The 15459-nt window shown below is 37.4% G+C and overlaps 1 long non-coding RNA gene across 1 annotated transcript; it reads right to left on the bottom strand.

Moving 5' to 3' along the window:
• Nucleotides 1-13237: 13237 nt before the first annotated feature.
• LOC114824888 (uncharacterized) lies at nt 13238-14986 on the bottom strand. The gene is made up of 2 exons (XR_011581429.1): nt 14678-14986; nt 13238-13435 (listed from the first exon to the last, which is right to left on the bottom strand). It is a non-coding gene; the product is annotated as an uncharacterized lncRNA (long non-coding RNA).
• Between the last annotated feature and the right edge of the window lie 473 nt (nt 14987-15459).

Raw genomic sequence — 15459 nt, 5'->3', positions numbered from 1 at the left:
CAAAAGAACAACAAATCGCAGCATTGCAATGCCAACACTTCCAATTCAACCCACAGAAAGAGTTAGACAGCATTCTCAACCAGATCACTTTTAGTTCCAGAAAGAGCTGTCATTTAGTTCCTGAAGCTCATCTACTTATTTTCTGCAGAAAAATCGAACGGAAGTAAACAAAAATAAATAAATAAAAACTAGTCATTCAACAAAAGAACAACAAACAGGATTGCAATGCAACATTTCCAATTCCAGTCACACACAGCAACTCCCATACGACACTAGTGCAACCTACTCATTCAACAAAAGAACAACAAACCGCAGCATTGCAATGCCAACATTTCCAATTCAACCTACAGAAATCAACTTCCTCCATACGAGACTAGTAACTGCTAGTTTCTTAACAAAAAAAAAAAAAAAAAAAAAAAAAACGTCTACAAGTTATTCTTAGTAATAAAAATCCTTTGCCTCGTAATAATAGCATTCCGTCGACTGACCCTCCTTAACTGTCGAAATCCCAGTCCCATTATTAACATAATTGACCGGCGAAACCCCAAAATCGACCACTCCGTCGCAGAAGAGCGCTGTAAAATCCGACTCCATGCCGATATGCTTATACCAAACCTCGAGCTTGAGACCAAATCTCACCAGAGAGCCAGAGGCAGAGCCAGGGGCGCTAAGCCCTTGCAATATTTCCTGGGACACATTTTGTCCCACGTACATCTCCACCGCTTGGAGTTGGAAACTGGCTGTGGCCTGGTTCCTCTTGCCTGACAACAAGAGACGCGGCCGTATACCCACCGGCTTCACTGCCAGCATCATCATCCTCTCTTTGTCCCCGTAGAAGATGTACGCCATCAGTCTCTTGATGTACATGTCCTGAAGTTTGCCGGGGTTGCGGTTTGTGGCCACCACGGACAGGTCCCAGGTGGCGGTTAACTGGGATTGAGTCGCGTTGAGTTGGGACACGATGGCCGATTGGACTCGGAAATCGGGGCCATACGTTTCTGTCCGCCATGCGACCAAAAGAACACTTAGAACGCAGATCGCCACCAACAATGGCCACAGCAGCCAATTTAGTGGTAGGCCTCTAGGAGGCTGAGCCGCAGTTGCTTTGATTTTTTCTTCCCTTTCACCGGCCATAGTACTTGGAAAGAGGAGAGAGGGGTTTAGAGCAAGTCCAGCCTTGCATGTAGCTGGGGGGACGGGCTGCAGGAAAGGGCTCGAGGGCCGGTTGGTTCTTCTCCAGCCATGGAGAGCCCGAGTGAGGGTGGGAGCCCGAGGGCCGGGGGTTGGCAATTGATAGGCCTGTGGCCCGAGGCCCGTGACGTCAGGCCTGGGTCCGGGCTATTTTTTTATTTTTTTTGTGTCAAGCGCGTGCCCCTCACTTGTGAGTGGGGTGCGTCGCCTGACAGGATTTCAGGCAAGTGGGCCGCGTGCCCAGTTGGAAGCCACGTGGCTTCCCACAGTCTGTTCGATCCCAACGGCTCTTTAATACGAGCCGTCCGATTTGCAACAGTAATAAATAAAAAAACTGATTTTATATCAACCGTTCGATCTAAGATCAACGGTTGATATTAATCGCCTTTATAAATTAAAAAAAGAAAAGAAAAAATAGTTTTAAAATTAAGAAAAGTTACCGTTATGACACGTGGCACAATCTGGAGTGTTGGAATTCAAAATTTTTAAAATCCAACGGCAGAGATTAATTATTTAAATAGAAATTTAAAAAAAAATCCTAAAAAATTGTAAAAAATCTGAAAAAAAATTTGTAAATAATTGTTTTTACTTTTATATAAATACCACTTCTTCTCCATCTACCTTACACTACAATTTCATATTTTCTCAACTACTTTCAATCAAATTCCTATATTTCTCTCAAAATTTCAATCCAATTTTTTCCACAAAATGACTACTGATGCAGGTACGAATTGGTCGCTTCTTGAAGATGTTGTGTTGTGCACTAGCTGGGTTGAAGTTACTCATAATTCCCTTACTGGTAATGAGATGCAGTTGCGAGAAATGTGGAGATTAATTCATACCAAATTTCTTGAGCAAATAGGTGGGAAAAGAATCAAAGAATCGATGTCCAATTATTGGAAAATACTTTGCCATTCCTTTAGTACGTGGAGAGATGCCTTGACACAAGCTAATAGTAATGTTCGAAGTGGGGCAAATTATGCGGATGAGGTAAGAATATATTATAATTATTTGTTTGTATTATTATCTTGTTACCTAATTTGATTATAATTATTTGTTTGTAATATTTATTTGTTACCTAATTTCATTATTATTATTTGTTTGTATTATTTATTTGTGACCTAATTTCATTAATATTATTTGTTTGTATTATTTATTTGTGACCTAATAATTTCATTAGTATTATTTGTTTGTTGTTGTGACATATGTTCTTATCAATATGTGATTGTGTAAATCCTAAGTAGAGATAAAATAGGAATCCTTTGGGATCTAGAAGATCTTTCCTAATATACTTTGTATTACTTGGAGAGCAAGTTTCTCTCCTCCTAATTACTATAAATAAAGGCACAAGGACTGGGGAATTAACAAACAATTCCTCAAGTCTATTCTCCAATCTCTCTTCTTCTCTTTGCTGCACATCTCTGTAAAATATAGGCCACAACACGTTATCAGCACGCTCTTCACGCTGTGCTTAGAAGAATTTAAAGAGAATTTATTCGTCTACAATCAGGGGAGTATTACGTTTCAATTATTTTTAATTGATTAAATCTTGATTTTATTGAATTCATATATTGTTATTGATTCAATTTATTTTTCTTCTTATGTTGAACGTGATACAAGCTTGAAGATGAAAGCCGAAATTGAAGAAATAATTTTTCTGCATCAAACCAGTTCATTCATATCATCACGCAATCAGGTTCTTCTAAAACAACGGCTTTTAACTCGATATTTTTGAAGCCCTGATAGCATGAACATTCACCATGATGCATGACCCAACTTTACGTTTAACGTATTTTAGATTCTACATAAATTGTGTATGCCTCATAACCAAAATTGCTGCAATTATGTGAATTTGATATTTTCCATGAATAGAATCTTACATATGTACATGCATTGAAACTATTATTTGCATATGCATCAAAGTAAATATGTGATTCATTGAATTATATATGCATATAATTGATTTGAACAAGATTGGAATTGGGGAATTAGGGTTCTATTCGAACCCATGCCTTTGCACCATGCAAGGTCGCAAGGCCGCAAGCCACCAGGCCCGCAGCCTGTGATGGCCCAGCCCGTCCCTTAGCCAGGCCTGCAGCCTGCATCCAATTCCCCAACAAAAGCCGAGAAACCCAGGAAACCTTAACGCCAATCCCAGCATCCACCACCATCATAGGTTGGCCTGCAGACCACCCTCACACATCGGGTCACCATGTTTGACGGCCTGAAGCTCGTCCTCAACATCAATTGACCGAGATTCGCATAAATCTCATCGGATTTTTTTTTAAAAACCCGATTCGAAATTCTAGGGTTTTCACAATGAATGTCGAGATTTTTTCGATTCTCCATTCCTATTTGAGGTTTTCGACGACCCACGGACTCGATCAAAGCATCATTGTCCACAAGCCCACCGCCTCACATGGCATCGTCGATCAAAACTCGGTCTTCTTCCCCGATGAACACACCCAACTACGGCTGGGATGTTTTTGGACTTTCCCCGAGCCCCATTTGGGCTCTGACTCTCGGCCCGGTTTTTTTCCGCCTTGGGCTCACCTGAAGTGACCCAAAACCCCTGCTTAGGCCTATTTGTTTCTCGGCCTGCAAAAAGGAAAAAGAAAGAAAAAAAACATTTGTTTTCAGCTTCTTGGGTCTGCCTGCAGCAGCCCAATCCCTGCCCCAATCCTTTCCGTGGGCCTGTAGCCCTGCCCGAGACCCCCAACCCAATTCTTGGGCCTGGGATACACGGCACAAATTTTTTTAAAGCCACCCGTGGCTTAGTTTTTGTTTTGGGTCCCGAATTTTATTCGCCTAATTATTTTAGGCCCAATGGGTTTTATATTTTTTCACCCACATTTTAATTTGGCCCGAAGTCCAAATAAATTAATTCAATTATAATTATCCACCTAAAAGTTATATTTTTGCACATACTTGTTGCATATTTGCTTGCATATATATTTGTGTTTGCCTGCAGATATTATGAACTTAAAATTCATACTTCCGAACCCGAAGTTTCGGAAAAGTGCCATATGAACCTGAAGTTTCTTAATGCGCAACACTCATGTTGAGACCCGAAGTTCTCCATGCTTAAATCCGTTTAAACCAAACCATGTCTTAGAACCTGAATGTTCTAAATTTGTTGTTTATGGAAATTTTATTTCCTAAAACACCAATCACATTCTTGTTTCCTCCATTCAGCGTATTGTCGAACCGTAACAAGTTCGATTTCACTGATTTGGAAGTTTCGAATAGTAAACTACTTTATGTGGATACAAGACGTGAATAAGCATCCGTCATGATCCTTATTCGAAGAATTATGCCTGAAGCATATCCAATGGAAGTACTCTCTGCTGAGGACTCTATGACTCTTCAAATCCGTTATGGACTGTTTCAAATCATGCAAAGATGAATTTTTGCCTGAAGCAAAACATGATTGAAACTGTTACGTCCATGAATAGGTACAATTCTCGTAGTCCATTTGTGAGACTCATTTTGCTCCACCTAATACATTTGGAAGAGCGAAATTTGACATGGACGGCCTATTGGCCGAACCCCATTGTTTTTTTTGGTTTATTTTGTGAATAATTTATTTTGTTCTCGGATTTAAGATTAGTGTTTGGATGTCACCATTATTCTCGAATAAAAGAGTTAATTAACGAAGATTACCACATGTGACTACAATTAACTCATGCTTAGGTATGTTTTGTGGGGAAGTTAGCTGTCTGGTTCTATGCTAACTTCATACCTAATCATCCCCCGACAACCTTTCAGGCTTATCCAACCTGATTGTGGGGCATGGCACTGCCCTATATTGTCCAATGGTATTAACTTTACCATAAAGGGAAGCCTTATACTCACTTCGTTCCGGAAGAACGCATTTTTGAGCTTTAAGGATATTCGAGAGTATTATTACCATATTGAAACCAATGTAGAAAAATGGAGTAAAATTCCTTGGCATATTACCATTTTGCACTTCTTACGAATATAGTTAAATGTATATTCTAGAGAAGATGGAACGCTTAACGAATGGATTACATCCATTCAAGTCCACTATGTGGCCGGCCAGAAGCCCGCGATTCCTAAGGAATTTTCGCTATGGATGTACGTTTGGGATATCTAGGATGATTCGTGATGCGCCGTTTTGGGCATCCTTTTACCAGAAGTAAAGAAATCATACCTGGACATGTATTATACCTTAGCACCCTCCATCTTTTTACAAAGGATTCAAATGGGACATTTGTGGATAGATTCAACCACCCTACGGACCATTTAAATATTCTATAGTATTGGTTGATGCTTCTACACGTTTGTCACACGTGTGGTTGTTGTCCACAAGTTGCATTCTCCACACTGGTAGCTCAGATTAACAAGCTCAGGGCTCACCACCCTGATTATCTGATCAAATTTATTTGATTGGATAAGTTGGAGAATTTACATCGACATTTACATCGAACAATTTAAATCTCGATGGATATTGCATGTCGGTTGGGTTTTTTGAAAGTTGAACATCCAGTCCCATGTTCATACCCAGAACGACCCAGCAGAAGTATTCATTAAACGCCTTCAAATGATTGCGTGGTTGACTGGTCATACGTACCACAGTTCCCGACCTCTGCTTGGGGCCATGCAATATTGCAAGCAACCATGTTGGTCTGCCTGAGGCCCGTCACGACCCAACCTTATAAAGCGCGTGTCAGTTGGTTACCAGATACGAACCCGACATATCGCATCTACGCGTCTTTGGTTGTGCGGTCTATGTGCCATTTTGCGCCGCCCTTACGTACACAAAAACAAAGGGGTCCTCAGGGAAGGATGGAAATCTATGTCGGTTATGATTCTCCTTCTAATATTCGTTACTAAATAACCTTTGACAGGCAATCTCTTTACCGCTCATTTTGCGGATTGTCACTTTTATGAGACAGTATTCCCGTCGTTAGGGGGAGATAAGAATGTCACCGTTCCTAAAGAACGACGTGAATTATCGTGGACGTCCCCACTATGTCTCATATCGATCCCAATCTAGATCGTCAGAGTTTAACCAGACACTTCCTCTGATCTAGTAAAAGTGACGAGATCACATATACCAGCTGCAAATGTGCCTGCAAAGATGTGTACCAAATGTACTTCGGACCTTTGTCCTGAAAGTAGGAAAGCCACAATTGTGGCCGACCCTCGTACATTAACGGCTAGCCAATCAATCTATCTTATGCCAGAAGCATGGTAGATCACTCGGTTCGAGGATTCACCTCCCCAAAAGAGGAGGAACGTGGCACGAATGAATCCGCCCCTCGATCGCTGTCTCAGACCTTTTCATCTCATGAGATTAAATCCGGATAACTCCCGAGACCTGAAATTCTTGGTCCAGTATACTAGTTTGGATGAGATATGGAATTGGAATGAGATTATCATAAATGATGTTTCATTTATATGGTATCGACATAAATGAAAAGCGACGATAACGAACCGCGTTCCGTTGATTAATATCAACGTAGAATTGATTGGTCAACTAAAAGAATCAATCTATGACGAATGAGATGAATGAAATAGTGCAATATGAAGCCTTGTGGCGCAAGGTTTCTCTCATACGCCATGTGATTGATCGCAGCATTACAAACGTGGTTGTAGTATCTCTGGGATCGTGATATGAACCTACATGGAGTTTCCAAAGGACTTACATGTACTGATTCAAATAGTTCTAGACCACAAGAACATCCTCTTGATTCTCAAGCGGCCTTCACTTTACGGATGCAGAACTATCCGGGCAGATGTGGTATACCCGTCTAAGTGAATATTTGATCAGTTAGGGATATATGCCCCTGCGTGTATAAAATCCGAAATTGCTAAAGTTGAGAAAATTAACTCGCATATCGGACTATAAGATGAATGATCTTGGGAGAACTTGACATTACCTCGACCTGAAGTTTCGAGCTAGTTTTGATGGTATTCTGGTCCACCACTCAAACTAGACCCAGAAGGTGTTACGTCTGAGTATATCCTGATCATCTATATGCTAGATGCAAATGAGACCTTTACGGAGGGTATGGAGCATAAGGTTCCTTATTGGAACGTGAGGCAGCCATATCTAAGTACCATTGGCGTTTGTTGTACTTAGCTCAAATGCACTAGATCAGACATCTTATGTGCTGATAATCTTTTGGCATAAAGCAGCACTGCGCCTAACACGCCACCACCAAATTTGGTGTTAAAGACGTTTTTCTGTTACTACGGATTTGGGCTTATTCCCTATGCATCTCAGAATAGATCACACCCCCTTGATCTTCGGAATGATGCCTACCTTGTGGGATTCGCTGAATCAGACCATTTGTCTGACCGCACAAGGTACGTTCCCGCATGGTTATGTCTTTACCATTAAGGAACACCGCAATATCTTGGAGGTTAACTAGATAGACCTTTTTGTTGCGAAACTTTGAATCGTTCCAAGACTCACTATATCTCATCACGTGAAAGATGTAGTCGAGAATTCTTGTTGAGCATATTCAAAATCCTTGCGATTTTCATCCATCGTTGAGTCCCAACAACGATCCATGAATACAACGCTGTATGTATCGACCAGATCATGATACATCCAACAAAGTCAACACCAAGCATATTGTGTCTACATCAGCATGAGCATCAGAAGATTGAAGTCAAGCAGTCCAATCCCAGACAACCTTACCGACATCTACACAAAGTCACTACCAAAGTCTACCTTCCAGAAGCTTGTCCAATGAATTGGTATGCGTAACTTTCTCATTTGTAATGCTTGTAGTTTCATTTGGAAGTTTTGTCAAACTCAGGGGGAGTATCTAGAAGTATACTCACTTGATCTTAATGTACTCTTTTTCCCTACGATTAGGAGCATTTTTCCCACTGGGTTTTTGCTACTTAACTAGGTTTTAACGAGGCACCCATCCTGGGCTGATCATACCCTTGTGAGCTCTTCTACTTGCGTCCAGAAGACGTATAGTTTTGACTTAATGCAACTTCTCACTTTTCTCCTTAGCCTATGGGCTTTTCTCCCACCTTGGGTTTTGCCATAGTAAGGTTTTGTGAGTTTTACCACTCCTGCATTCTTCCGTCTTTTGAGACTCGCATTCGCTACTTGTGCCGACTAAACGAGACGATTTCATCCACTACTTCTACATTTGCCTGAAGATCTGATGCGCCATCTACTTGAGTATTTGCACACTCAAGGGGGAGTGTTGTGACATATGTTCTTATCAATATGTGATTGTGTAAATCCTAAGTAGAGATAAAATAGGAATCCTTTGGGATCTAGAAGATCTTTCCTAATATACTTTGTATTACTTGGAGAGCAAGTTTCTCTCCTCCTAATTACTATAAATAAAGGCACAAGGACTGGGGAATTAACAAACAATTCCTCAAGTCTATTCTCCAATCTCTCTTCTTCTCTTTGCTGCACATCTCTGTAAAATATAGGCCACAACATTTGTATTATTTATTTGTTACCTAATAATTTCATTAGTATTATTTGTTTGTATTAATTATTTGTTACCTAATAATTTCATTATTATTATTTGTTTGTATTATTTATTTGTTACCTAATAATAATTTCATTATTATTATTTGTTTGTATTATTTATTTGTTACCTAATAATTTCATTATTATTCATTTGTTTGTATTATTTATTTGTTACCTAATAATTTCATTATTATTATTTGTTTGTATTATTTATTTGTTACCTAATAATTTCATTATTATTATTTGTTTGTATTATTTATTTGTTACCTAGTAATTTCATTATTATTATTTGTTTGTATTATTTATTAGTTACCTAATAATTTCTTTATTATTATTTGTTTGTATTATTTATTTGTTACCTAATAATTTCATTATTATTCATTTGTAGCAACTTCAAGCATAAGCATGGTATGCTGCCAAAATCAAATCAAGAAACAAATCATTTCACCGGTGGGAATGTTGAAATAATGTTAAAGATTGTCTTAAATTCAAAGTTGTGTCTGTTGGTCCAGAAGTATGCATGAACAGCACCCCTCTACACAACACCTTTGTACACAGCACCTCTCCACACTCTACACCCGATCATGGCTCCCATGTTGATAAAGAAGATGGAGAAGAAGTGCCTGAAACGTCCAATAATTGTTTGTTTTTATAAAATGACACGTGGGGCAACGAAAACGATTTAAAAAATCTTATCCGAAATTACAAATAATTTTATTTTGTATTATTTAAACAAACAAAAAAACTAATATTTTATTGTCTATTGCCAGGGAGGAGGGCTCCAAGTGTGGAGATGCAAATGACAATTAATGTTCATTAATGACAGTTACTATTCATTAAAGGCAGTTACTATTCAAAATGGTGGATTTAATAGTGGATTGATAGGAGGGAGGGCTCCATGTGTGGAGTTGCTCTTAAAGAGAGAGCCTTCGCTTGCAGATAGATCAAAGGGGAAGAATTATCAGTTTCACAAAGGTGACAAGGGAAAGGGAATGGAAATCAACAACATCAAATGGGGAGACGATTTGCCACAATTGACCTAGAAATTGAGAAAAGGGGAAGAATGAAAAGTTGAAAAATGCCCGGCTCATCTAAATTGGGGTACCCGACATTGAAGCACCACTTCTTACCGTCATACGTGATTAGGGATGGGCAAAATATTCACATACGTTTATTTAAATTTCATAATTATAGTTATCGGTAATTATTTAGATAAATAAATAGTTATGGGTATAATCGTTCATTTGTAAAACTTAAATAAACAATTATAGCTATTATCCGCTGTTATGACCGATATCAATTTATTTATTTATTTTATATATGTAAAATTAAAAATAAATAAATAAAAACCCTTAAATTGTTCAATAAACATCTTAAATTTTTACCAAATTAACATATGTATATGTAAATGGTATTAAATGATCTGTTCCTTTTTGATATTGAAAACCCGAAACCTCCATTAAATTTTTTTTGAGAGAAAGACCTATTAAAATTTTTACGTATTAAAAGTTAACGAAAGTCTATAAAAAAAAAAATGATATACACTAGCCCGGCAGCCCAGTTGTGTTTTGGATTAGGATTGTGGGCGCAAATCAGAAATCGAATGAAGAAGAAGAACAACTTGTGGTTAGGTTTATCGGTTTGAAGATATTGAATGGAATGCATTTTCCATCTTGAGGCTATTGATTGGTTTTAATTTCGTCCGTAAACTATTATTTCAATTTTCAGAATGGTAAAAGATTTGAAGATTGAGATACCGAAATGCATTTTAAATGTTTCTATAACAATGTTGAATTGTCAGAAAATTATGACAAATTTCTTTTTGTTACAGTCCTATTAGATTAGAAATGTGATTTTGTAAATCTTAGTAGATATGGAAATGTATCTTATATTCTTATTAGGAGTTGATTACCTATTAAATGTTTTAATCCTAAATGGAAAGATTTTTATCTATCCTACTACTATAAATAAAGGCACAATGGGGTGAAATAAAACACATCTCACAATTACACATCTCTCTCTTCTTATCTCTCTATGCTGCACCCTCTCTCTATGGCCTCCATAATCGTTCAATAAATTATACCTACAACACGTTATTGTCACACTCTTGACGCTGCGCTAAAGAGAATTTATTCTTCAATCAGAGGAGTATTAAGTTTTAATCATTTTTTTATGATTAATTTATTATTTTATTGAATTGATTTACATGCAATTAATTCAAGGGAACTTTAATGAAAAGGGCTTAGGCTAATTTTATTTTAATAAAAAATCATGCTATAACTTTATTTAATGAAAAAGACTTAAATTTTAATGAAAACCCCTTAAATTTTAATAAAAATGACAAAAGAACTTAAATTTTAATGAAAAAGACATAATTTTAATATTAAAAAAAAATTTTAAAAAATCTGACGCGCGGACCCACAGGTCCTGACACAAACTGTTTATGAAACTTTTTACACTGTTTATAAAACTTACGACACTGTTTGTGAAACTTACCACATTGTTTATGAAAACTTATGACATTGTTTATGAAACTTACTATCCTATTTATGAAACTTATTACACTGTTTATGAACACATTTATATATAAACACATATAAATATGTTTATATATGTGAAACTAGCATAATCAACAAGATGGCATGCACTTGCTGTGTCTTTGAAGCTTTCTCCTACATTCCTCAATCTACGTAAACCATGAAACTTGTTACTGGTTATTTTTCCTCTTGGTTTTGACCACTCTGTTATTAAACTCTCGCAGCAGACATCTTGTTTATGAACTTTTGTAGGGCTATTTATGATCTTATGTTAAGTTGCGTAGGGCTATTTTCTCGATTGGGCCTCCATATGAGTTTTTCGTGAAATTGTACTTGAGTTCAATATTACTCATCTTCAATTAGGAAGAAAATGAATGCTATGGTGTTCAGATTACTCTGGCACTGATGATTTTGATGTACTTGCATAGAGAACCAGTGTTTGGCCAATTACCTATAGGCCATAAACATGATTCTAATCCATTTAATCATGATGACGTTACTCTGGACCCTGCGGGACTATCGTCAACAAATTGGACGATGAAGGAAAGTCAAATGCAGAAGATGGTACCTCGAAATTTAAATTATAATGGTAATAGAATTTTTTTGCAGAATTCTTGATATCTGCGTCACTACATGCAAGAGTGACGCAGGAGCAACTAAAAGAAATTAATTCATGTTGATATATGTTAGAATCTGTGATGATGGTGGTAGAATTTTTAAAAGGAATGAATGAACTTGGACAGAGCATATTACAAAGAAAAGGGACTGGGTGTGGGTGTTGCACGCGTTGGGCTATGTTTTTTTGTTTTTGTTTTTCTTCTTCTTTTCTTGTCCTTATCATTAAATAAAGTTTTTAAATGATTTTTGGTTAAAATGCAAAGTTTTCAAGTCCTTTTAATTAGTTTTCCTTTAATTGAATTTAATTTTTCTGTGTTGAACGTGATACAACGCATTGTAGATGCAATTTTGACTTTTCGAGAAGGATCTTCTACAAAATTCAAAGGTTTTTGTTGTTTTCTGCCAATCAGGTACGCTTAAAATAAAGTAAGATATTTGAAACGACCTTGAAGCATGAAAACATTCCCAATGATGCATGAACCCCCTACATTTATATTTACCTTCCGATATATATATATATATTTGTTTCATGCATTACGTAATTTTTGCTATGTGGAATATGTGAGTCAAAGAATCGAAAAAAAAAGAAGCAAATCTAGGGTTTGTATAACCCTACCTATGTTGAAAAAAGAAAGAAAAAAAGGTTTTTGGCACTGTGCGGCACCACCGCCGCAACACCCACCGTGACTTGCATGGACCACCACTAGCCTGAAGCCCAGTTGAGTGGATCACACGGCAGCACCGTTTAGGTTTGCTGCACTGATTCAGACAACCTAGGCCTTCGGCCTACTTAGCTCTCTAAGGCCTGAAGTCCCTTAAGCCCAACCAAAAAAAAAAAAGAAAAAAAAACCTGCAGATTTCTTTTTCTTTTTGGCCCGTTGTCCCATACCTGCCTGAAGTAGTGTGTAGCCCATTGGGCTATGTCATATGGCCCGGTCCACTTCCCGCATCACAAGTCGCTAGCTCGTGCGGCTGGGCTCCCATGCGAACCCATAGGCTAGCAAACATGTTGAAGCCTAAACCCGTGCCACCCCTTTCAAGCCAACCTTCAACAGCTGGGCCTATCCCCTGACCTGTGGCCTGCAGCCCACCCCTGAGCACCCTTTTTGCTCACAACACCCAACCCAAATATTTTTGGACTATGTTTTTGACCCGATAATATTATTTTTGCTTCTACGATCTACTCCGAACGGTCCCAATCTATTGAATTAATTAAAAGTGACATGCAATTCATTAATCTGATAATGAATCCAAAATTATTGACCTGAATATCACTTTTGGACATTAACGATTCAATAATTTATTTCTCTTCTTTGAACTGTTGTCACACTCCAAATTCGAAAATAAGAATGATAATCGAATTAGGGTGTGAATAGACTTGAAAATAAATTAAAATATTACAACGAGAGTATGATGGAACCAGAGCCAACTAAAAGTTCACTTAGACCTGTTTATTTAATACATCATGAGTTTAAAGAGTTCAACTCTTACAAACACACTTGAAAAACTAGAACACTTTATTTAAAGTACAACTAGGAAACCAACACACACATAGGATATGTTTATTCATATAGAGACAGGTCATCATCTTGTTCCTTCATACTGGTACCTGCAATAGCTAATGGGGTGTGAGCATTTCATGCTCAGTAGGAACCATATGTCCTTCAAGTTCATTTACCACAATTAATCAAAGTATCATACCTCAAACAATACGGTAAAAAATTTAAATAATAAGACAGAGAAGTACACATGAACTCACTCCCTTCTAATTCCGCTATCTTATATTTATGGCATCTAAACCTGCACGTCCCATACCATGCTTATACCTCTTGGTTCCGAATACCATAAAATATAAATTAACTCCCATTCCTCCCTTAACCCCTAATTTTATTGGCAATTTCAGTTTCATTAACATGGACCCTTCACCCAACGCCCAACTATACGTTCAAGCCCTTCGCCCTACGCTTGAACATATATAAGTTTTCAACACTTTGCTTAATCAAGTTTACACAACCCAACACTTAACTCTGTAACATGTAATGCAGCACGAGCATTTCAATTTAACAAACATAATTGTAACCCTCTACGTAGTTAGTCCAACAATTTTACATAACTCAACCATTCATCAAAACATAACAACATTTAACATAGTCAATATATAATACACCGAAAAAGAAACCATTAACCCTAAACACAACCATGACAATCAATTGATTCTATTTCACCCAAGCATTTCATTACTATTGTATTAGATATAATTACTAATATTACAAAGATTAACCATGATATAGATCTATCAACGGGAAATAGAGCCCCTACCTCTTGTCCAGCTAACTATAATACCTCTCTTAAGCCTCCGAAGTGTCCGGAGTCACTCCCAGGCCTAACATCACATAAAAAAAAAATAGTAAAAGTTAGCATAAAACTGGAATGAAAATTTCTATTTCAGCCTAACAAAGATTTACCCAAATATACCCATCACAACCCCGTGAAAAACCAAGCAAGTCCCCATATTGTAACCCTATTTTCATCACTCAAAACTCCAGAAGGAAATAATCAAGCCCAAAAGTCGAGTTCACAACCAGTTTTTCTGCAGAAAATCTGCAGATTTCCAGATTTTTTCACATTTTCAAATCATATGTTTCCATAGAAGATCTCAACCAAAATCGATGAAATAAATTGGGCTTTGAACCTTGTCATGTCTAATTTCAAATATATAGAAGACTCTTTAAGAAGATGAAATGGATTGAGAGGAAATAAGAGCCAAAGTGAGGCTCATGAAACTGCTAGTTTCTAGAAAACAAGGTTGCGATGGTAAGAAAAATAGAAAAATTAACAAATTCAAACTAACCTTTTGTACAAATTGAAGAACACACCAACACCCTCTCAGCTTCCCTCTTCTGATTTCCTACTTTTCGCTTTCCAAAACCTCACACTCTCCTCTAATTCTTCAGTGAGAGTTAGAAATACTCCCTCTAAGCCTATCATTACCTCTCCTGATTTAGAATGCTTACTCACAGCCCCTAAACTACCCACATCACCCCAACTTTATGGACAGAATCTGATTCCCTTGGCTCCCCCACCATGTGATGGTTGGGAAGAAGAAGAATCGTTTGGGATGGCTACACGTTAGCTCATCTTGACTATTTGTTTGGTCTCTTTTTTTTTTTTACTAAAATAATCTTACTCCTATACTATATATATATATATCTAAGTGTTACAACTATTCACTTACTTTCGTAGTCCCCGAAGCGCTCACACTTGAGTTCCCGAAGAAACTCAAATCTACTACACTTAGTTGTATAGTGCATTATGTGTTTTTACAGGAACCTCTCTTCTATGAACTAAACGTTCATAAACTAAATTGAACCTGTAGTTTCAAATTTAGTGCCTTTGAAACCCGAAGTTTTCATAAAACAATACACCCATGAAAACCCGACGTTTTTCATAAAACCATGTCTTAGAACTCGAATGTTCTAACTTTGATGCTTATGGATGATTCCTTCTTATAGCACCAATCATAATCTTGTTCCCTCCAATTCAATGGATTGTCAAACCATCACAAGTGTAATTTTCCTGATTTGGACGTTGTCTATTAGAAACCACTTTATGTGAGATACAAGACGTGAATCT

This window comes from Malus domestica, chromosome 05, assembly GCF_042453785.1.
Source record: "Malus domestica chromosome 05, GDT2T_hap1".
NCBI lineage: Eukaryota > Viridiplantae > Streptophyta > Magnoliopsida > Rosales > Rosaceae > Malus > Malus domestica.
This window is presented reverse-complemented; position numbering and strand designations above follow the sequence as displayed.